Here is a 24,006-nt window from a genome sequence, read left to right as displayed (position 1 = left end):
TTTTATTCTCATGAAGATGTGAGATTATCATAACAAGACAGAAAATCCTTTCCCCATAGCCAGCATCCCCCAAACGCTGCACAGAAGCGGTCATGCCACGTGCTCCTGGTGCAAAACATCACAGTGATTCCTGAGGAACACCACCACAGCCAGCAGGGGAGAAACTCGGCACTGCTTCTCCTGTCTGATACACACCCACCCTGCTGATGTCCTCCATGTCTACCTGTGCTTCCAGGATGTCACAAACCGCCTTCTGGCAGTCCAGGTCCGGGTCTTCAGCTCTAGCTGGCAGACAGACGGCCAATCTCACAGTGTCTCACACATTTACTGATGCCAGAGCTGGTTTGCAGCATCACTCAGGAGCCATGGCAGAGGACAGATTCCTGCTGCATCTTCCCAAACCACCTGCTCTGACACAGCTGTATCTGCAGAAGGGGCCAAGCTGCCACCCAGGTGAGCAGTGAGCCATCATCATCACCTCAAAAACCCAGACACATCCAAGTTCAGCCTTTTATTCCAGCTCTAATCTAAACACAAATTCCAGTCGTGCTCAGGATTCAGATTCCAGGAATTTCCCCGGAGAGGCAGGAACAGGCAGACTGGACATTTTGGTTCAGATCCATCCCCGATACGGAGGGGGAGAAAGGAGACATGGTTGAAACACAATGCAAGAATGTGTAAGTGTCAGCAAGTGCAGCTCCACGGTCCTGCTCTGGAAATACTCACGCTTGTGAGATCCCAGCCTTGCCGTCGAAACATGGCCTTTGCCAAACTCTGGAGAATGTTTGATCTGTGCTGCAAAAAGTCACATTCTTTTTGGCATTCATATTTCAAGCTTTAAAACCCTCTAAGAGCAAATACATTCATTGTAAGGATTTACTGTGGGGATAGAAATGGGAGTTTGTTTCATTTAAACACATTAATATTTTTCCCACTTGTAAAGTCAGCTTTTGGCTTCTGCAGCAGTGCAAATATCCCAACCCTTTAACTCACAAGGGCCCTAAACAGAATTTTCCCTTTGCAGCTCAGTCACATCTGCAAGTTCAGGGGTTTCCAGTTAAACCTATTATCACAGGGGATGTTTAAATTATAATTTTTTTCTGAAAGCAAGTGGAGTAATACCAGTCTTACAGCAGAATATTAATTGCAATCATAGACAAATACGGGTATTTATCTAAGTTTTTCAGGAATGCATCATGGGTTTGGGTGTCCTTGGTGGAGAGCAGCCTGCAAGGCGCAACCAGGTGCTGCACGTTTTCTCCCCACACCTGCCAAGGTGGCATCAAACCTGTGACCACTCCTGTGAGGAACGGCCACGAGAGCCAGAAATAACCCATCACAGTGAGGATATCAAGGTGAGCCCAGCCAGGATGGGGAGGATGGCACAGGGCCAAAGAACAGTCCCCAAGGATGACCAACGTGGTAGATAACCCGGGGAATGCCCACTGCTCCAAGAAGCTCAGGGAGGCTGCTCAGATGCAACACAGCATTAATAGACAAGGGAACAGCAAAAAAAACCACCACCTGTCTTTAAAGAGGTGACTCTGAAAGGAGTTCCCCTAACATGAGTAGAGTGCTAATGGTCAACCCCAGAGAAGGGAGAGCAGCAGTCAGCACATGAGTGAAGGTTATGGAGCCAGAAAGAGCGCTCCAAGAACCATGGCCAACACCCAGAGAGCACCAAGGAGTTACCCACAGATCCACAGAGTCAAAACCACCCAGGTACACAAGCAGATGCGTGGCCACCCAGCGAAGGGGTCAAGCGAGGGCTCCACACCGGCAAGAACAGGATGCCACGAGTTCCCTTCTAAGCTGCAAGGCATTTCCCATCCCTTCCAGCCTCGGTGCTGCAGCTAAAGCTGCTGAGAAGAATGGTGAGCATCAGACACCGGCTTTAGCCAGCCAAAGCAGGAGCTGATGCCGGCAAAACACTCCAGCACAAGAGCCTGGAGCTGCAGTCCCCACGGACAGGCAGCAGCTCACACCTCTCTGACACAGGTCCCCACGGGCAGCCCACGCTCTGATGGACAAACAGGGGGCACGCTGGCTCACACTCCCCACCCCCCCTCGCTCTGCAGCCAGTATGAGTAATATCCAAGCTGATTTTAATTTGAAAAATATCACCTTAAAAAGATGCCGGTTCCCTGCTGTGAAAATTAAAACCATCTGGATGGAGTGATTTCAAATAATTAATCTAGGTCTCCTTTGGCACCCCCGCTACTAATTAAAATATGATACCTTCCTCCCCCTTTTTAAATAAAAAATTTAAATAAAGTTTAAAGATCTAATAAAATAATGTCATAATTTAGCACTAAATGGAAGTCACCTTTCCCGTGGGCCGCAAAGGTTACAGCAGTGCTGAGATCCCTCCCAGGCTGGTGCCACAGCCCAGGCCGAGCAGCAGTGGATAACCAGCATCCAATGAGACACCTGTGCTAGCAAACACACCAACACCCACAGCCCAGCACCCAAAGGGGCCTGCAACCCCCAGAAATCATCCTGCCCCCGATGTCCAGGAGTGGGGAGCACAGGGAAGGAGGTTAAGCAGATGATGTCTGATCCCTGCCGTGACCCGAGCTGCCCCAGTACAGGCCAAGGCCACCCAGAGGTACCCACTTCTGAAAAATCTGAGTCCTAAGATGTTGGAAACATCTCAGGTTTAGGGATTCTGGACTGTCTTCCCTACAAAGGGAGACCAGTGAGGCTTTAGGGTGGGTTATAACCCAGTTGGCTCCCAGTCTGCTGCACCCCTGACAGCTGATGCTTCTTTGTACAACAGGTATCTCCCTAAATTCTCTGAGGAGCAGGGACAGGGACCTTGAACAACACATTTAATATCAGCTGGGATGAATCCCAGCCCTGAATGCTGCAACAAGATTTCCTGGGGGGTGGAAGCTGACCCAGCACAAGGGGTTGCTGGTGTCTCCAACCCCACTCACAGGCAGCAGCAGAAAAGCTCAGTAACCACCAACATATTTTAGATTAATTCATCTGTCTCCATGATAAAGATGCCATGGCCACAGTGAAAGCAACAGGGAAAATCCAAGAGAATTTCCACCGAGAGCTCAGGTAAAATGAGTCCCACCATGATGGAGCAATATTCCCACAGGACTCTGCTGCTCAGCACACCTGAATTCCAGCTCCATCCATCCCTGGATACACAGTACAGAGATTAAAATCTTTATTTTCAAAGGCCCTGTACTCCAATCTCAGATCAGGTATTATTGTTTAAATTCTTTGACAGCTAGATATTCTGATATATTTTCCAGGGGGGGAAAGAAAAAAAAAAACCCAACAAAAGAGAAAATATGTCTTTAGAGGGTGAGATCTCTTGCTACATGCTTTTGCCTTATTGGCCCATTTAACCTAAACCTTCCTGAAAACTCCCACTGGAAGAGACTGGAATTCCTCACAAGTCTAGGTGAAAAGGATTACATACACATATATATGTTGAAAAGCTATCTTCCAGCTAAGAAAACATGAAGTCAGGGAGATATGTGAAGGTGGTAGAAAATATGCCAAATTATCTTTCAAATATTTCCTGGGAGTGGGAGGACAGGAGGCAGAAAAGCACAGGGAAAGAGAGGAGAAAGAGGACACCTGAGAAGTGTAAGATTTACACGGTACCTATCACAAAATCCTCAGTTTCAGATAAATAAAGAGAGAAGGGGGGAAATGCAAGGAGGGTGTAGAAGGACTGGACACTTTGAGTCTATCCACTGTTGCCTTTTTTTTTTTTTAATCTTTTTTTGCAGGTAAAAACCTTGCAAAAGGAGCCATAGAGAGAAGGAACTACAGCCACTTTCACTGCTCACCAGCACCCTGAAGGCAGCCAGCTAAAACAGATTTCCAGGGGGAAAGGTTCTCACAGGGGACCAAGATTCTGTTGCTTTGGTTGCACTTTTTTTTAATGAAACAAAGTCAGGGAAACCATTCCTAGACTTGAAACCATTTCCAGTGGATGAAGAAGAAGGATGTACTGATACTGTGGGGCTGGGAGCAGAGCATCTGGGATAGAGAGCAGCTTTCCCACTCCGTTACTCTGGTGCTACCAACCAAGACAAAGCACCTTTCCACAGTTCACAGTGTATGCACTGCATCTGATGGGAGAGCAAAATCCACTCTCGGGTAAGACTGAATCTTCTCCTGTGACTCCCAGCACAGGCAAAGGTGCCTCAAACAGCTGAAACCTGTTCAAACGCTGCCTACCTGCTACTAAAACCACGTGAATCCCTTGCATGACCACAACACAGGAGAGAATGACCCTCTCTCCACATTCATGATGTAATGATGGGGGAATAATGCCAAAATTAGGTAAAGTCTGGAGGGTCTAACAAAGCTCACAGTGAGGGAATCTAGGCTGCATCCCTAAGTCTTGTTTGCACACTTGCATGGTCCTGCAAACTGTATGATATTTAACAGTAGGACCCAACTCCCTTCTCAAATATTCAGGTGCAAATCAGGAGTAACCACCCCAATCAGCGAGGCTGGTGCTCAGGAGGGCAGAGCTCTGACCCACATACCACTGCAATGAGCTCATCGTGTCTGTCCTGAGCGAGCACAGCGTATGTATGTCCAATTATTAAAAGGGATGTTGGTGGGGAGGAGCAGTAAGAGCAGCTCCAAGACCCAAGCTCCAGTTATTTTTTTTTTTTAAGCCACCACTTTGCATGAGCCAGGAAAGGGCTCGGTGTCAGTGCAGGATCTGCCTGGGGAGCAGCGCTCCCGGTCCTGGCCCAGGCTTTTAAAAATGCCTAAAAAAAACCCCTCTAAATGAGGTTTTCTTTTAAACACCACATCTGTCCCTCACTAACTGTTGCAGAGAGAGGCAAAGATAATTTGGAGTGTGTGGAGTGTGTGAGGCCCCTCAGAGCATCAACACCAAGTGCCAAACCACCACGGCACATCTTTCTGCCCCATCATGGGAAGGAGAGCAGGACCAAGGGCTCTGTGTGAACAAATGACAGGCTGCAGAGACAACCTGCAACCTGCAGAACAGCCTCGGTAGCTCTCAGGAACTAGTCAGGTTAAATATTTGCATGGGAGATATCAGAAGAAAATCTATAATGCAGCAAAGACCTCAAAGGCACTTACACCGCAGCAGACTGATCCTGTAAACACTTCCACACAAAGCACTTCCCACACATCGGAAGTCCCTCGAGTGCTGATAAACACTCCTGCATGGCTTCAGGGTCCCACCTCTGCCACTGCCTGCAGGGTGGAACACACTGGGAGAGCAGCTTTGGACACGGCTTTGCTGAGAGCTCCCCCCTCCCCAGCCCAGGGAGCTGTCTGCTCACCCTGCCCTTCTGCCATGGCCCCAAGGGCTCAGTGTGATGGATCACAGCACAAGGACTGACGTTCCCCTTCCTGGGAACACCTTCTGGGACACCTTCGTCGGGGTTTCACCTCCTCATGAACTGATAAGAGCTTCGGTCTCTGGGAGATGGTTTCAGGCACCCCCATCTACAAACAACCACCTAACACCAAGAAGGCTCCTGTCCCACTTCCAGTGTACTGAGCTATCCCTCGGCACTCCCTGGGCATGTCTACAGGACACGGGGCCAAGACACACAGAAACATCCCTGTGGGTGCCAGCCACGCCGGCCCCAGTGCCCAGCCCAGGACAGATGTGCAGGGTGACACGCTGTGCTGCAGGGAACCCCACAGAGCCTCAGATGCTCGGGTCATAAAACACCACTCACACACCAGTGAAACCTCCGCTGTTAAAGCCGTTCACAGAAACACGGAATCATGGAATGGTTTGGATTGGAAGGGACTTCAAAGCTCAGCTAGTTCCAACACCTCTGCCATGGCAGGGACACTTTCCACTAGATCAGGTTGCTCAACGTGCCATCCAACCTGGCCTTGAACATTACAGAGGTCTTGCCTAGAGGGATGTGCCCACCCAAAAAATTCCTGTACCAGTTCAGCAGCAGCTAACAAGTCATGCCCAGGGAACTATGCTGGTGTTCCCCAAGCATCTCAGGGACCATCTCGGGGAGGTTCTGCCTCCACACCCTGTTGTTTATGACAGAATGGCAATATCAAGGTAAAAAGGAGATTCTAAAACAAGGAAGTCCTCTTCACTGAACTGCCCAGGCTCCTAGAGGATGACAAAGCTTCCAGACACAGTCCCTCCAAACTCACTGTTATTCACCACATCTTGGGAGAAGCTTAATGGAAATGTGCTGAGTCTTTTATTAGTCCATATATATGAACACTGTTTGAGAGTTTAGCTGATGTAAGACGAGAATAAATACAAAGGTAGATCTCAGAGATTTTTGTCCAACTTATATAAAATTTTAATAAATACCTGAATCTGTGGCTCTGTGAAAAACACAAACAAAAACCCCACAAACAAATGAACAAAAAAATCCCCAAAACAACAACAAAAATCTGAGCTATAAGTACCATATTACTGGCCCAAGCCTGCACTACCCACAGGTTGGTCATCATTTACCCACACGAAAAACGAATGTAAAATACTGTCATTCTGACACAGAGCCATTTGCACCCATTTGTAGATCTAAGAAAACAGAATTAAGCAGCGGGAAATCAGACTTGGCCTCTTGCAGATGTTTTATACATAATTCACCATAAGAGACACTAAAAATATTTTGGCAGTTGCTTCAATGATGGTGAATAAGCCTATTTAGACAAGATTCAGTAAAAGTGGAGGCGGATAGGTTGTGTGCTCTAAAACGCCCGGGTGGGAACAGCAATGAACAAATTCTGCCCTGAACTCTGCCACCTGCAAACTCGCCATGACTAAGAAGTAAGCCTGGAAAGAGAAACGTTCAAAATGTTAGCACAGAAATTCCTCTATCTCACCAGGGTGTCCTGCTGCCTCCAAACACAGCTCAAGTGGACAGTATTTCTACACAGGCAGGAAAACTGCTTGACAAGTCGCCAGGCTCTGAGTCTGGAATTGGTGAAGGATGAGCCTCAAAAAAGTTCAGAAGCTCTGTTATGCTTGAAAAAGCACCTAAAATGAAAAGTAAAGGGCCAAACCCTGATGTCTTTGATCATTCTCATTTGAATAAACTCCTACTGACACAGTCAAGCCCAACAGACAACGACCTCAGAACCTGGCCCTGAGCACTTCGTTGAAAGGCATCCAAAGCACTGGAGTCTCTGGGGTCTGGAAAGAGCATGAACCTTTCCCATCCCCACAGAGGGTTAGAATTACCACAAGAACAAATCCTGATGAAGTTATTTTGACTCTCTTGTTCCCCAGTCTCAGCTGAACCCAACAAAAACACCGATGTACACAAAAATAACAATAAGCAGAGAATGACAACCCTGGACCCCCTTGCACTCTTGTTTCTCCAAAGCTGCTCTGCTCGTGGCCAGGAGCACAGGACAGACCACGCGTACCCTGCAGCGCTCACCCACCTCCCTCAGGCAAGCTGAGGGCTGGCTGCTCATCCTCCAGATGCAGGGGATGTGGTGTTAGCACCACCATATCCTCTTCCCAAGGGAGTCCCAAGCACATGAATCCCTCCTGCATGCCAACCCCGGGATGGTTCCACACGCTCCATCCAGGTCCCGCTGTTGTGTTTGTGAGTGCTCCAAAACGGGGCTAACCAGGAGAAATGCGTAAAGCATTCGCAGTGTTAGGTGAATTAAGATTATCAAATGTGCCTCATGCACAAAGATGTTGAGTTCTACCTAGCAGGGTTCTTATCCTGTGCCACTAAAAGCTGAAATTAGGATAATTAATTTTATGGATCGGAACATAAGCATGTTCACTCATTTTCTCAAAGGGGCTCATTGTAACCTTGCCTCCTTCCGGCGAGTAAAAAATATGCTGAAAATAAAGTTGCAGGATGCTCTGGTGTTTTCAGTGGGATTCTTGTGGCTCTGGAACCCAGAGGAGCAGAGGCAGCAGTGCAACCCAGCAGAAGAAAATGTTCTGGCACATGGGGAAAATTCCTCTGTGTTTTAAGATTTTAAGCAGGGTCTGCTCTTAAAAATGGTCACAAATACAGTTTCAAAGATATCTGACTTCTTAACGCTTGTGCTGCTGAAGCTCCCTTTTCCCAAATAATTGAAGTATTACCAAATGAAGTCCTGAAAATCGTCACTCTTAGGTAAGAGTACATGAGAGTATGAGTATTTTTGGGTTAAGGTTTAAAAGAGGTGGACAAGAAGTGACCCTCTACAGCTCCTGGGGACACACACTTGGAACCAGCTGCACCCAAAGGAGTCCCTCAGGTGAAGGACCTTGGAGAAGGGTCCTCTGCACCAGTCTCTTTGAAAGGATCTCTCCCTACAGACATAGCACAATTCCTGCAACTATTCTCAGAGCAGCAGCAACAGAAATAATGCAACAACCAACAAAAATCAGGTATCACATTAACTCTCCCTTTAGCACCTTAGGTTTCACATATTTATTTTTAGAAACACATTTACCATGGGGCTTTTCTTAAACTGTTACCCCTGGTCCTCAGCATATGTAAGGCTATTTACTTGCCTTTTACTGCATTTTAATTGCATGAGAAATTTTAAAAGTCTTTTTTTTTCTTTTCTAGAGTCATTTGGGACAAAAGGCATCTGGCACTGGGTATTTAAATAAGACCTGTCAGAACTGTAAAATTAGTTTTATGTTTTAATAAAGGTACTTTAAAAATCTCAAATATAATTCTGCATTCAAACCATAAGTGTTTGGATTAAGAAAAGCAGATCCCATGGTAAATCTTAATATAAAAATTAAATCAAGTACAGAACTAAGCTAGTCCTCATCTGTGGCATTATAAACAAGAGCAGCAAAGAAATCCGCTAACATCTCCAATAGCTCATTTTTGGGATATTCTAAGTTTAAAGAATCAGCATTGAGAGCATAAAATCTGTATGATGTTATATTATTTGTTATTTATCTCAGTTCATCTGGAGACTCAGGTCACCTTTAAAGCTCAGACTCAGTCCCACGTTTCCATCCAAAATTTTCTTTCTCTCCTCCCTGCACTGGAGCATCCTGCCCTCCTCTCCCCACCTGAAGGGTGGGATGTCCCCTTGAGATGGCAGATGCCCTGGTAGGGGACACCACTGCTGCAGGTGTCCAGCCCATACCTATCCAAACACGGATCAACAGAGTTTGTTGAGCTTGGAGGACACTTTGATTAGCGCTGTAATCAGCATATAATTCATTCTAACAATCTTCAGATATAGAGATGAAGGACAAAATCCAAAGCAGAAACCTTCCTTCCAACACTGGCTACCCCATCCCAGCAAGCACATTCCATCCTCCCCACTGGGACACCTTCTCACTCTCCTCTTTTTATCTCCCTCCACAACTTTTGGAGTGTATAGGGGAAACCAGTTTGGTACCCCTATTTCTACACCGCAGACCTGAAATATTTGCAGGCAGTCGTGATGGTCATATCCACGTGCCAAGCCTGAGGAGCAGGGCTGCCCCTCACTCTTGTCACAAGAAGCCACCTTAGACCTCTGCCAAGGTGGCCAAGTCACCGCTTGCTGCCACCACCTGAGCTCAGCAACCAGGGGTACGACCCAGAGCCACCGGCACAGAGGGGCCCAAGGACACACCACATGGGGCAAGAGGCAGCCCTTGGCCAACAACACCTGCTCCAAGGGCCTTACAGCCTGGCAAAAAGCTGCAGCCTGACCTGTGCCAGAAGAGAGCCACCTTCTCCATCCAAGACACCGAAGGATCAAAGGAACCAGCTAACGTGAGCTAAAGAGCTTCTGTGCAAGGTCCTGGTGGGGGACTAGCCGGTCTTTGAGATCCCTTCCAAACCAAACCTTTCCGTGACTCTACGAAAGCAGACAGCTCTCCGAGTGCCCGCCAGGCCTGGCCCTGCTCCGAGGTGAGGATGCAGACGAGGGGAGCAGGAAGGGAAGCGCTGCAGGTGCAGGGCAGCCCCAGCCCCCCTTCGGCCACCCCCTCCCCACCGCCAGCTGCCCAACCTGGCGCTTCTCCACAGGTCACCTCCGGTGTGAGGAGTTACCGCTCATCCCCCAACAGGCACGATGAAAAGAGGAACAAAAAAAAGCAGGATGCTGGTGAATGACAGCAGTGGGTGGCCCGGCACACAACAGGCACAGCCAAGTGTGTCTGGCGGCAGACAATGATGCGGCTGGAGGTGTGTGGGGCGGCGGCGCTCGGCCGTTCTCACGGCGAGGCACCCGGCCATGTCGGCCCCCAAACCCTGCCCGGCTCCCACCGCCCCGCCGGGCTTCGGTTCGGTTCCTTCTGTGCTGTCCTTCCTGCCGGGACATTTGCAGCTCCGAGGAAAAAAAAAAAAAAAAGAAAAAGCAGGTCGAACGTCCTCAGATGGTGTGTTTAGCGCTTCCCGGTCGAGCTCCCCTGTGCTCGGGGAGCCGGGCTGACCCCTCGCATTAAGTGCTGCTAATGCGTTTTGCATTTGTGCTCGGGGGCAGGAAATCTCAACTTCCAGTGCCAAGGGGTTAATTATAATTTATATAGCAAGATCTCAGGCTTGGGGGAGGGTGGTGGTGTGGGTGTTTCTCCAGCTAATTAAGAGGTGCAATTACCTTTGAGAATCAAAGGGATATTCTGGTACCCAGCTCTGAGAAACAGATTACAGGCACTTAAAACACAAGGACATCTTTGCTTCTCTACATGCTCTTAGTTTTTGCAGTTGATCATTAACAAGAAACTGTCATATTCCTGCTCCATCACCACCATGTCTTGCTGACCACCTTCTGGAAGCCACTGCGATGGGCTAACATAGAGCACTGCTGCTTTCCCTGGGACTACCTGCACTTCCAACAACATGCCCATCACCTGCTTCTTAGGCCTCTGGCAAAACTTTCTGCTTACTGATTAACAAAGCTTCAAAACCTTGAGGTGGGTAACACCTAAACAGCCCACTCTGTGCTAAGACTTTAAGGTCCTGCTCAGGGGGGTCAGTAGAGTTACACATGCAACACAGGCTGCAGTCTCAGCTTGTCTTGGCACAGGCGGCACAAATAGATCCTCCACCATTCATTATTTTTTAGGGATGCCCTGGGCTGTTGCTCTCTGGGAAACTGATGCTGTGGAATTGTCAGCAGCCCACACATCCCACAGGTTCTCAGGCACCTGCACCAGCAGCCTCCACCCTGACCCAGAACACAGCTAGAAGCAGAGGCTGGCAGAAGCAAGAAGACCTACCCTTTCTCTAGAGAGGGGATTAGGACCAAGAGGAACATCTGTCCATGTGGGTTAGGAATGAAGCTCCTGCTGGCAAAGCCCACAGGGGAGCTCAGTAGCTGGTATCCAACACCAGCAGCTCTCTACCTGTGACTTGATTACGCTGTGGCAGGTTTATCAGGCTGCCCTTTGATGTGCTGACAGCAGCAAACTGGCTGTGTTGAACTTGTGGCCAAGCAGGCAGAAGCACACAACCCAAAAACATGTTGTGTGAAGCACTATTGTTAAATTAGGAGGAGATAACACAGTTGACACCTCAGCAGGGAGGGATGCTGATTGGCACTGCTGCTCCCAGGAGCTCCAAGAACTCTTAGGCCTGACAATCAACATATCCTACAGGTATTTCCATCCCTGGAAGCCATCCTTTGGTAGGCCACTGCCAGAGAAAGGCCACATCAGTTTTCATGAGCCATTTTACAAGAACATCTCCACAACTACGCAGACCTGTACTGAGCTGGGTGTTTCTGATACCACCACAGTCCCCAGACAGAATATTCTGTTTCACTGCAGGAGACTAAGTGAAAATCAGGAAAGTTTTCCTATGGGAAGGTTGGGAATAATCAGGAGAGAGGAGAGCATGACAGTTTTTAGAGGCTTTATTACTTTGTAAAAGAAGGCATCTCGCTTCTTGCTGGTGCAGGCAAGAGGTTAGGAAAGGGCCTGGCTTAGCTGTGGAGAAAGCAAGGCAGAGATTACAAAACTATTGCTTGTAGTCCCAGTTTAAGCCACAAACCTGCACAGCTTTCAGTGAAAAGGACTGTAAGTGCTTCATCAGCAACACAAGCAGGATACATAGGAAAGAAAAAGAAAGGAAGGGCAGATCCAGAGGGAAATAAATCTACACCAGCATTACCTTTCCCTACAGCTTGCTATTTATTGAAGAAGCAGCAAAAGCTCCAGTGCGCTTCAGGATACAAACGCTGACATGGAAATTCAGAGCCCTGAACCACTTCCAACAGGGAAAATATACTGACCGCAGTCTCTTTGGAGGTCAAACAAAATCAATAGCCTTTCTCTCCAGTCTGTCTCTAAACTAAGCTTCTTTCAAAGACATCCAGAGAAAATGGATCATCTTTTGTTGTTGTGTGCGGTTTTGGGTTGAGCTTTTTTTTTTGTTTTGCTTTTTTTAAGTGGTCAAACATTCACAGAAGCATAAGAAACTCCTTCTTCCCTCAGCATACTGAAAGGATTGTATAGAGGTCAACACTGCCCATCAGTTTTACTACACAATAGATGAGTTATCCACTTCTTGGGGAGGAAACCAAGCTGGAAGCTGCTTAGCGCTCGGTTAGAGAGGAAAAAATAAATCAGTGCATTTGCTTGATTGGGGTACATTTAAAGCTGGTTGTCAATTAGTTCAACACAGTTCGCTGTTAGAGAGCACAACACTTTAGCCCCAGGAGCTGAAGTTTGCTGCATTTCCTCAGATTCCTCCTGCTGAGAGACAGATATTGGCTGCAGCCAGGCCAGAAGGAGGAGGAGGAGTGAGGCTGGAGGTGCAGCCATAGAGTGAGGGAGCCTGACATCAGATGCAGCCAGGCTGGTGACTGCTTCCTTCCATTCAAAGTACACAACAAACTGGATCCATGTGCAGAAAGGAGTAGAGGTGATAGCTGGTTATCACACAGCAGGCTTCTCCACTCCCCAGCACACACCTTTTAAGCTTAACTACAGTTTATACCCTGTGTGCAGAGGGAATCATCCTTCCCATGTAAGTGGGTCACCCCAAGCTGAGGCAAATGTCAGGAGGACTAAAGAGGTAGAATGCAAAACATTACTTACACCCCATTTTTTAAATAAGAAAAATTCTCAAAAAAATTATCAATTCAAAAGATCACAAAGGTGACAAACCACAAAAGACACTTCCTAAGGGTCCCACTGAATGCATCCAAAGGAGGACCACTGCATTCAGAGCAACAGATCACTGGTGGCTTTACCTTCCAGTTGTGTTCTGACAATCAGTGTGTTGAAAGACACTCGCCCCATCACAAAACAATTCAGGCTGAGAAGGCTCTCCGGAGGTCACTCAGCTCAACCCTGTGCTCCAAGCAGGACCATCAGGGCTAGAGACCACCAGTCCTTAGCTGTGCTCCAGCTCCCCTGCAACAGGAGGGCCAACATCTTGATCTGAGCCCACCTCAGGGCTGTGGTTACTGTGTCACCGAGGTCGCTGGAGAGGGACAGGCACATCTGCAGCTGACTTGAGCCCCAGCACCAGCAGCACTGAGCACAGACTTCAGCAGGGTGAGCTGCCCACAGCCAGGACCGTGAGCCTCTGCTGCCCCTGCAGCCACAGGGAGACCTGTTTACCTCATGGGCATCCCACTCTGCTGATGTTTGCTGCTGTCAGTACCCATACAATCTGTGCTCGAGCCACTCTATCCTGATTATTCCCAACCTTCCCATAGGAAAACTTTCCTGATTTTCACTTAGTCTCCTGCAGTGAAACAGAATATTCTGTCTGGGGACTGTGGTGGTATCAGAAATGCCCAGCTCAGTACAGGTCTGCGTAGTTGTGGAGATGTTCTTGTAAAATGGCTCATGAAAACTGATGTGGCCTTTCTCTGGCAGTGGCCTACCAAAGGATGGCTTCCAGGGATGGAAATACCTGTAGGATATGTTGATTGTCAGGCCTAAGAGTTCTTGGAGCTCCTGGGAGCAGCAGTGCCAATCAGCATCCCTCCCTGCTGAGGTGTCAACTGTGTTATCTCCTCCTAATTTAACAATAGTGACTCCCCTTCACGCACAGCAGATGTGAAGCACCAACATCCTTTCTCCTCTGCTGCCCTGCACTCACATGTGCCACAGGAAGGAGGGTTTGTTCCACCAGCCCATGTAAAGGCCAGTTCATTTCTGAGTGATCATATTTAGCATCTTATAATTAGGATCTTAACTATTTCTTATGCCCTCACAGGTCTAATAGTTCCAGTGCTGGAAAATCCTGGCAAAGCTCAGAAGAGGTTACAGCAATGGTAACCATCCAGTATTCACCACAACCCCACATGGCTGCAGGAACAGACAAGGCTAATGGTTAGGAACAAAAGTGCTGTTTCTTTGCAATGCTTTTTATCTCCCCTCCTCCAGTCCCCCCAGGTGGGACAATTTACCCGGTGACTACAGAGCTCTTACATGTGCTTGTTAGCACCCCCAAATTAGTAGGTGTAAAGTCAATATCCTTTTGCCTATTTACTCCTAATGAGTCACCAGTCAGAAACTTCACTTGAAAAAAAACGGTTACAAATGCAGATGCAGAAGCAAATGAAATAAAGGCAAGAATCACAAACGTTGCACAAAGACAAGGGGCTGGGCACACCACACAGCACCAGGCCATTGTCACCAGCTCAAACCTAACAGCTTTGATTTACCTCCCACCGGCTAAAATGGTTTGAAATGCAAGGTCTGAACAAAGGTGCAAGACACAGGAGGAATGGGAGGCACTGCTGGGCACTTAATCTCCTTTCAGTCTCACACAGGAGCTCCAGGAAAGGCTCTGCTGAAGTCGGTGGACTCTCAGGAGTGTAGGAAAGAGGATAATCAGGCCTTGGCTGTAACAGAGACCCAGCCCTGTGATCCCTCCATGCAACCAGCAGAAACCTTATTTGGGATTTACACTGCAGTTAGCTTTAGGCAAGCTCCTTCCCTGCTGGAACCTGGGGCAACGTCACTGATCCCCACAGGACAGGACCAGCTGTAGGCAGCTGCAGTGTTCACCCTCTAACTCAACACAGGATGTGATTTCAAACCAGAAGCCCAAAGTGTTCCCCAGTCTGCCTCAGCACTCACCCCTGCAAAAACCTTCCAGAGCAGTAATGGGAGTTCGGCAGTGGGGACACCCCTCACGCCCATTCCCCACCCGTGGCAGGTGTGGACACGCTGTGAGCCTTGCGACTGCCACGGCCAAGCTACATCTCCCCTCTCACATTTAACCACCCATTTCCTCTCCTACTTGTCCTTCCAAAAGCACCTGAGAACATCAGGTATAGACCAAACCATGCCAGCTGCACCATCCTGAAGCCAGGATCCCAAGCACGTGCCTCCTACCATATGCTCAAGTGTCACAGGCTGGCGTCACCATCACACCACTCAGGCACAACATCCCTTTCTTCTCTGTCCCACCAGCCCACCTTTTGGGCAAAGGTCCAGAAACAGCTGAGCAACACCAGAGAACAAGGGCTCCTCTCCACAGGGCGACCTGGGGCCAGATCCTCCCAGCCAGCACAGCTGCCATCCAGTTGTTGCAGAAGACCCAGAACGCATCGCAGCTAGAAGGTGGCAGGGTCCCGGCAGATGGCAGGATTTTTTTCTTACTGCTTTGGGAAGAAAGGCACCCTTTTTGGCAACTGCGAAGGCAGAGGAGGAGAAGACCTCTGAGACACACATTTCAGCCAGGAGAGATGAGGGCAAAAGAAATCTGAGCACTACCCAGTCATTCTTCAAGCACAGCCACTCCAGGCAGCATCAGTAAAGCAACCACAGTAGAAGTCAGGGACACGAGGCTCAGGAGACACTGAGAAGGTCTCAGCTCCTACATCACCATAAAAGCATGAATTGTCTGTTATGGGCATTCAGAAAATACTGACAATTTTTCAGGGACCATAGTCCAAAGCGTGTGCTATTTCTTGCTGGCACACACAGCTCATTAACAGGGATGCTCACAGAGCCACGCCACCATCTCCCTCCATCCCCAAAATGCCGGCTCTTCCTCACTGTAAGAAAAAACGGGATCTTTTTACTGGGCCTTCTCACTCCCTTTACTTCCAGCTCGCTTTCCCCTTCTTGCGAGCGCTGAGACCGCAGACGCTCTACACGTGTTCTCCTCTGCATCTGACTGGCAGGCACTCTGGAAAATGCCAGTATTGGAACGGCCTGAATTCAGCGGTTTCTGAATGCTGATCGGACACTATTTCATTCAAGCCACAGATAGTCATTTTTGGGGGGTATTTTCGGCTCCCTTTTCGGACTCTCACAGATTTCCAGGCGTCACGCATCAGCAATTTCTCCTCTTCGCAGCTTCATTATTTTTCACCTTTCCACTGAGCCTGAGGCTCGGTGCAGTTTTGGAGGGGCCTGGGCGCTTCCCTGCTCTTCCAGACGGCCACGCAATGCTACTGGCGTTGTTAATGTTTGCTGTGCTCCACCTCGCAGCTGCGGAAATTCCTGACTATCTGGTTTTTAAAAGAGCTGAGGTGAAATCCGAGCGACTGAAGGGCCTTATTTTTCCATAAATGTAACACCTTTCTTGAGGAAACCCCAACCTGAAGACAGGAATGGTCTTGCAGCATCTAAACCCACCAAATAATTACTTCTAACGAGGCCACCGATGTGGTCTCCATTACCACCACCTCTTTAGCGTCTCTCCATTGGCAAAGCTTTCACCCCGCTGGCACACCACGAGGGCAGGGAACGCTGCAGCCTGTGCCCTGGGACGAGGAGGGGACACACCAGGACACTGAGAGGATGAAATTCATGCACCTTGGTTATGCGTGAGGAACAGAGGTCCTTCTGTCTCCACTGTCTGGAGGGTCCAGCCCCGGTGTCCCACCACCCAGCCTTGGCAAAGTGCAGCAGGAGATGCTCCAGGTGAGTGATGTGGCCAATGCCACCACCACCACCACTAAGTCTCCAGCAAAACAAGCTACTGACTTCAGGAATCTCAAACAGCAACCTAAGCGAGGTTCCATGGTATCTTCAAGTAGAAGCGTGCCCTTTACACATCAAGTTTTGCATTGCCCATCCTGTCTTTAATTAGGCATGTTCTTAATAGGGTTATTGACATTTCTAATTTCCTCCAAACATTTCTTACAAAGAAAAACTCACTGGCCACTTGACATCATGCACGGTGATGTACACCAGAGGCAAAATGTGCAAGAGAATTTGTTGACAATGTTTTCCTTCCTTCCTCTCCAAAGTAAAAACAATTAAAAATCCTTTTGGAAATGCAGACTGGCCTATTTTTAGGGTTTTCATTTTAATTGCACCCCAAGAACTGACTTGAATTCATGACTGGCCAAATGCTTAGATATGGGGAAACCTCAGCACAAAATAAGGCTTGACACCACCGTAGAAAAACTGCAATAAACCCAAAGGAGCTCTCTCAGCGTTTGTGCACAGAATTGCTCATGGCCTAGAAATACATTTAAAATTATGCAAACTTCTTCCAGAACTTCATCACAGAATCACAGAATGGATTGGGCTGGGAGGGACCTTAAAGATCAGCTCCCAGTATCCCCCCACAGCCACCAGTACAGATTTCAGATAAATGTAATCATTAAACTAATATACACAGTGCGTTTCCAGAGTCACACAGGAGGAAGGGAAGCTCTAAGATTGTGTGTGTGTTATTTCATCACAGCCAGGGAAGAACATACAGCAAAGCAGCTGCTTGAGCTTCACAGGGAAACACCATAAACACAGCAAGGCAGGAACAGATAGCATCATATTGACCTGTCTTCAGGGTCTGGCATTCACATTTTCAGAAAGTGTCTAAGAAGATAAATCACTATACTAATAATATTTATATTGATTATCTAAACTGAAGCAGCAATCGACTCCATTGTCTCACTTCCTCTTAAATTGCTCACAGATGGGATCCTATTTCCTATTCTGCATTTCTAATGGGAACACTTAAATCACAGCACAGAATTATATACACACAAACTGTTAACAAAAACCCTTTTATGACTTGCATGAAAATAAAGATTTTTCACTTTGTAGCTCACTTTCCACCCCACAAAAAAAATTAAAAATGACAAATTATCAGCAGACCTCTAAATTACTTCTCCTCGTTATTTCTGGGTCCTAATATTTCCTGACAGACAGGCCTGTGCTTTCTGAACCCCGATCAGTGGTTATGGAGACTTGAAGTTTGGACACAGAGCTAAAAGGGGATTTTCTTTTTTTCTGTCAAAGTCAAGGTTCTTTAAACTATCTCAAGATCCAGAAGTGGGGAAATCCAAAATCACTGCAGTGTCAGAGGTAAAATAAACACCAGGTTCTGCTGTTACTGCAGGTACAAAACAAGAATTGCTGCAGAGAGAGATGGACTTAAGGAGTGGAGCTGAAGCAGGAGGTGGGACAGCTGGCTGCAGCAGGAGCTTGGGACAGCAGCTTCCAAAATCAAAAGGAAAGGACATTGACAACAAATTCATTGTTCAAAACAGGTTTGCCATGAATCAAAAAGCAAAAGTCTTGGATTTTTCTTCCGTAAGTTCTCATCCCGCCTAAGCAAGGCTTTTCCCTCCCCTGGCACAGAATATGGCAGAATAAAAACTAAAAATGTCTTCAATGTACAGATGGTTTGTATAAAATGCTTCCAGCGTATTTTAAATGGAACCTTTCAGAGCCACCAGGAAGGTGAGGGCAGCCGAGGCCCCTCACTGCCCGGAGCAAGCTGGGAGCTCATCCCCACCTCCTGCCCCATCCACAGCCCAAGCTCTACCCTCGGACCCAGCTCCTGCCCCACGTGTGGGTCAGCAAAGCCACGAGCTTCAGCTCATCTCCTCGCCTGCTTCCCAGGGACCACTTCAGCACTGCCTCATTGCAGATGAAAAAGGGTGACATTTTAAGGAAAAAAAAAAAAAAAAAAAAGCTGTTGGGGATTGTTGGGCAAGAAGGAAAAGCCCAGAGCCACAACAGAGCAGCTGGACAGCGAAGGCTCCTCCTGGTCAGGCCGGTCCCCAGGACACATATGACTGTACAGCTGCCATGGTGAATGATCATCCCTTACGCTGAGGTCAGCTCTGCCCCCGGGCTAAGTAAGTGAAAATAAATGGTTTAGAAGATAAAAGGTCTTTTAAAAAATTTATTTGTCTTGTCGTCATGTCAAAACTGTAATGGGAAGAGACTGGAGGCAGCGATACCTCGGTTAAATGGGAAACAGCCATCCTGATGGTTCGGCAGAATGAATTACAAAGTGAATCCCAGCTCGTGAGGGATTTGGGGCTGAGCTGCACCGGCAAACAACCCCTTGCACGCACCTGTTCCTGGGAAGAAAAGCAGCTTGGAAAAAATGTGGAAATACGTCTGTATTTCCTAAATCCCAAATGCTACCTGGATTACACCTCCCCCCATTCATTCGGGTAAATTCTGAGCCTTCCAGCCACAATGAGTTTAGTTTTTTCTCCTGATCTTCCCAGGAAAAATTGATTTAAACTATTCCAGGAAGGGAAAGGGTTAATCAGGTTTCCCAAGGCAGCTTGCTGTTCAGGTGCCAGAAACACTGAGGGGAAAGAATGACTTGCTAAAGATGGGACAATGGCACTGGTATTTTGCATTTGTTTCCAGGCTTTGAGATAGAACAAATGGGAGTCATTAGTGAAATGAGTTTAGGGAGTTCTAAATTAGCTGTCAGGCTGCCAAGACCCGAAGAAGTGCTATGTCAGCCATTAATTCTGGAGAGCGCAGGATTACCCAAACCTAGGAAGGAATCCTGCAAAACTTAGAGTCAATTAAAGGAGGCTATTCTGCTATAATAATATTTTCCACACGTATTACACCTCCTCAGGGAACAGAGCCCACTTCTACCACAACTGAAATCTCTGGCGGGATGGAGTGTGGCTGATGTCTAGACAGCTGTAATGTGCTCTCCATGGGCAGGTCCACTGGCATCTCAGGGAAGCTCCAGCTTGAGCAGAAGGTGGGGGCTGCAAGCTGCAGAGCACATCACCCGGGCTGGAGCGGCCCCAGGAAGGAGTCACCCATTTTCCCCAGCTCCTTGCTTCCTCTGCACCACCCGAAAAAGCATATCTGTATGACATGTGGAGGTAACAGCTGGCATCTTGTGTGCACACCACCCTCCTGAGGCTCCTTCCCTCCTTGGTCTGCCTGACAAACCCGTGCTCTGTTAACCCTGCTAAACCTCCTGTCTCGGGAGCATCTCTCGAGTCCTGAGCTAAAACCCACTGAACACAGGGGAGCCTTCGAGGGAATGTCACTGGCTCAGGGTCCAGCACCAGGATGCTGAGGAGAGATGTCCCACCTGTGCACTGCCACCTGCACAGCGTGTCCTCAAACAAAGCCTCTATGCTATAGACTAGAAGGCATATAAAGGTTTATAAAACAGAGGGTTTATAACCTTCTGGGGGAGCTAAGAGTGTTTTTTAAATTGTGATGGAAGAGGTCAATGGACAAAATACCACCTGGAACACACTGACTGGTAATGTACCTACACACAGCACATCCCAGCCTTCAGGACATCCAGGTAAATTAACATTACCTCCACCGAGAGGGCAGCAAAGGGCTCTCACACCTCTCCCCTCCCCACTGATAGCTATCACTGCTCATTGCCCCGCAGGACAGCAGTAGCTGGGGACAAATTAAACCAGAAATCCCATGGCTGTGAAGTACAAATGAAGCAAAAAATGCCTTCACCCAACCAAGAGAGCTCTGTCTCCCCAACTGCGCCGGATACACAGATCGTGAACAAACAGGATAGAATGTCTTCTGCCTTTTGTGAAATGAAAATAAATGAAAGGATCTAAGGTTTCAGGTCACTGATCCCTCTCTTCCCTATCTGTACCATTTATCAGAGGTAGAATATAAAGGTTCCAGGTCCTTTTCTTTTTTTTTGTCAGCACTTTAATGGTTGTTTTTCCCCCTTCCCCCTTTCATTTTCTGAATGAAAGGACCACTTAGGAACCTGTAAAGTAATAATAAGCTTATAACAGGAATATTGTTTTTCTGGGCCAGTGCAAACTCCTTCTGAATAGGTTGAAGAGATTAAAGTAAAAATGCAATCTGTAAATAGATCAGTCTTTTAATTAGTTTATAGTCTGTTAAGAGATAATATTTTGCTCACATAGATCGTCTGTTATCTAAAGATCTCAGAGCACTTTAGGAACATCAATTAAGCCTTAAAAAAAAACAACCTTGGGAGATAGGTAAGTGTATTTAGATTAATTAGTGTTGCTGTGAGCAGCAGGCATTATTATTAGATTTAATTTAGTCCAATAATTGACTTATCTGTTAATGGATTCTAATTCATCTGAGAAGGGATCAAATCCATCTGATTAAAAGGATTACATGGACTCAATTAATTCTATTAACTGACTTAATTTGCCATTTAATAATCTGACACAAGGGGCCAGATCTTGGCCCCAAAGAACGCACGAACCAATAATGACACACCGGAATTGTTATGCCAGCAAATCCATGTATTTTTCCTTGCACATGGCATTTGCACACCTGGATAAAACATTCAAGGGGGATTCCTCCAGCCCTGCAGCATCATTCCTCCCGGAGCCAGGGCTGGCTGCTCATTCTGCCATACTTGTGGTGGCTGCTTGGAAAGGAGCAATTCCCTGCCTGAGATCTGCCCCCTCCCTTCTTTTCTGGGCATTTCTCCGCAACCAAGAGGTGAGAAGTTTTACAGAAGTCCATAAAACCTTGCAATAAAAGCAACTTCCCTTCAAAGGCAGGACAACCCTCCCATGCCAGCCATTTGGAAGCTAGCTATGTGAAAAAAAAAAAAAAAAAAGGACAGAGAAAAAAAGTATCTCTTCACTTGGACACTGTTCTTTAACCAGTTGTGAATGTACGGGAAGAGAGGGGAAAGAGGTGCTAAAACATTTTTAGCTCCCCTATCCTTAAAACGGGCTAGTGCTACTGGCTGGTGATGAGCCCTTGCCTGATGTTACCTTCTCTTAATGGGACTGAGTTGTTGAGAGAATTCGGGTCTGGAGCCAGCTCACGGGCACCTTTTCCCACATCTCTTGCCTTTCCTCAGGCATTGGCTCTTGCTTGTCCTCCCAAAGCCTTCCCCAAGCTGTAATCCTTAGGCCATCGACCCACACCACCCCCCCATCCCCTCCCCATCAGGAGGGACAGGGCTCAGGCAGTGCAGAAGCCGAGGGATCTGCTCTGTCTGCAAGGACAAGGCAACCCAGGAGCCACTGGGTACCCTCAGAGTGAGGCCTGGCTCTGGCACACCGTGCCAGCACGGAGGCAGCCAGAGAGGGAAGGAGAGGAAAAGGGCAGGAGGACACACAGCCATCTGCTGCGTGGGAGGAGAGGCGTCCTCCTCCAGATGCAGACCCGACTAGCAAGACGGAGATGTGGATCAAAAGTTTGCAACCGTTGAGATCCCCAGACCCTGTTTAAGCCTCTCTCTGGTCTTGATCAAAGGTTACTCCATAATAATGCCTCGGGGGGAGGGGTTCCTGGCACATAATGAACCCTGTGTCATTGCCTTTGTGTCCAGGTTTGGCTGTAACACAGATGGTTCTCACTCCAGTAACTCCGACATCTCTCCCCTCCATTATCCCAGACAGGAGCTCTGCGTGGTCACATCCTGGACAGCCGTGTCCCACCTCGCTGTCTCCCCGATTATCATGCTCTGAGTGTTCCCGTGCCAAGCAGGACGATGAGCAGATTTCCATAACCTTTCAGCAGGGCTGGGGACGGGAAGGCGTCGCAGCCCGACGACTCGGGGGGTTTGATGAGGAGGCAAGGGGAGGGAGCCGGGGGTGGTGTTGGCAAACAGCCCCCAAGGCCGGAGCACTCCGGGCTGTTCCAAGGACTCCAGCAACCAGGAGCGGGGGGCTTTGGTGGCGAGCAGGGATGCAGGCAGCAGGAGCTCCCCAGACGGGAAATCTCAGGCTCTGCCGTGGTGCGGCATCGCCATCGGTCACGAGCACGCTCCTGCGCGCCCGATTTGTTGTTCAGACACGATTGCATATGTATGAAGGGGACAAGATGGGCTTTGACACATAAATTAGCACTTGTCAGCTGCTCCCGGGCACACTTCCCTGCTGCACCCACTGTAAATGCCGCCTTCTTTCACGGAGAGGAAAACTCCATCACGGCACCTGACAGCCACCGCGGGCAGGAGCCTCGCCGGGCGGCAGCAGCAGCACCCAGCGACTCGTTTACATATCAAACCTTACGAGAATGAATGCAATAAAATGACACAATAATTAGCAGCCAAGTGGCACTTTCCCCTCCTGTTTTATCTGGAAATTTGGGAATGACAAAGGACAAGGTTGATGAGACCTCAGGGCAGGGCTTTCCCTGAGAGATGGAGTGACTCCACACAAGGGCCTGGGGGTTCACTTCACACCAGCCAGGTGTTCTCTGGCTGTCATGTCCTGTGGCGCAGCTCACGCTGCTCCTCTGCCTCCTCAGTGGCCAGAGCTGCCCTCTGTGCTCAGCACAGCCTGTGCCTCATCAGGCCTGAAGCTTCCTGAGGGAAACAATCAGATTCTGACCTGCCATCACCTCCACCTCACCAGTGCTGCACATGAAAGCAATCTCACGTGAATGGTCACAGAATCACAGAATATGCTGCTGAGTTGGAAGGGACCCACAAGGATCATCCAGTCCAACCCCTGGCCCTGCACAGGCCCATCCCAAACAATCCCACTCTGTGCCCCAGAGGATCAGCCAAAGCCTCCTGGAGCTCTGGCAGCCTTGGGGCTGTGCCCACTGCCCTGGGGAGCCTGTTCAGTGCCAACCACCCTCTGGGGGAAGAACCTTTTGCTGAGATCCACCCTGAGCCTGCCCTGACACAGCTCCAGCCATTCCCTGGGGGCTGTCCCTGGTCCCCCCAGAGCAGAGCTCAGTCCTGCCCCTCCTGAAGAAGCTGGAACTGCAGTGAGGTCTCCCCTCAGTCTCCTCTTCTCCAGCTGAACACACCAATGTGCAAAGCCCCCCCTGCAGCAACAAATGAACACGCGGGGCTGTACATCCCAAGGAGAAACAGGACTAGTGTTCTGAACAGCCCTAAAATCCTCGCAACAACCAACCTGAGCAGAAGCATCTCAGCCACATCCATCTCAAAACACACCAGAAGTGCAGCCTTTTTTTTACTCAGCCTCTAGCAGCACTTC

General features: G+C 48.4%; 1 protein-coding gene across 1 annotated transcript in view; it reads right to left on the bottom strand.

Moving 5' to 3' along the window:
* FGF18 (fibroblast growth factor 18) overlaps positions 1-24,006 on the bottom strand; it is a 73,207-nt gene that overhangs the window by 20,368 nt on the left and 28,833 nt on the right. The window lies entirely within an intron of this gene.

Source organism: Myiozetetes cayanensis, unplaced genomic scaffold, assembly GCF_022539395.1.
Source record: "Myiozetetes cayanensis isolate MyiCay16 unplaced genomic scaffold, myiCay2020 scf17, whole genome shotgun sequence".
NCBI lineage: Eukaryota > Metazoa > Chordata > Aves > Passeriformes > Tyrannidae > Myiozetetes > Myiozetetes cayanensis.
The sequence above is the reverse complement of the archived record's forward strand: the minus strand, read 5'-3'. Positions and strand labels throughout refer to the sequence as shown.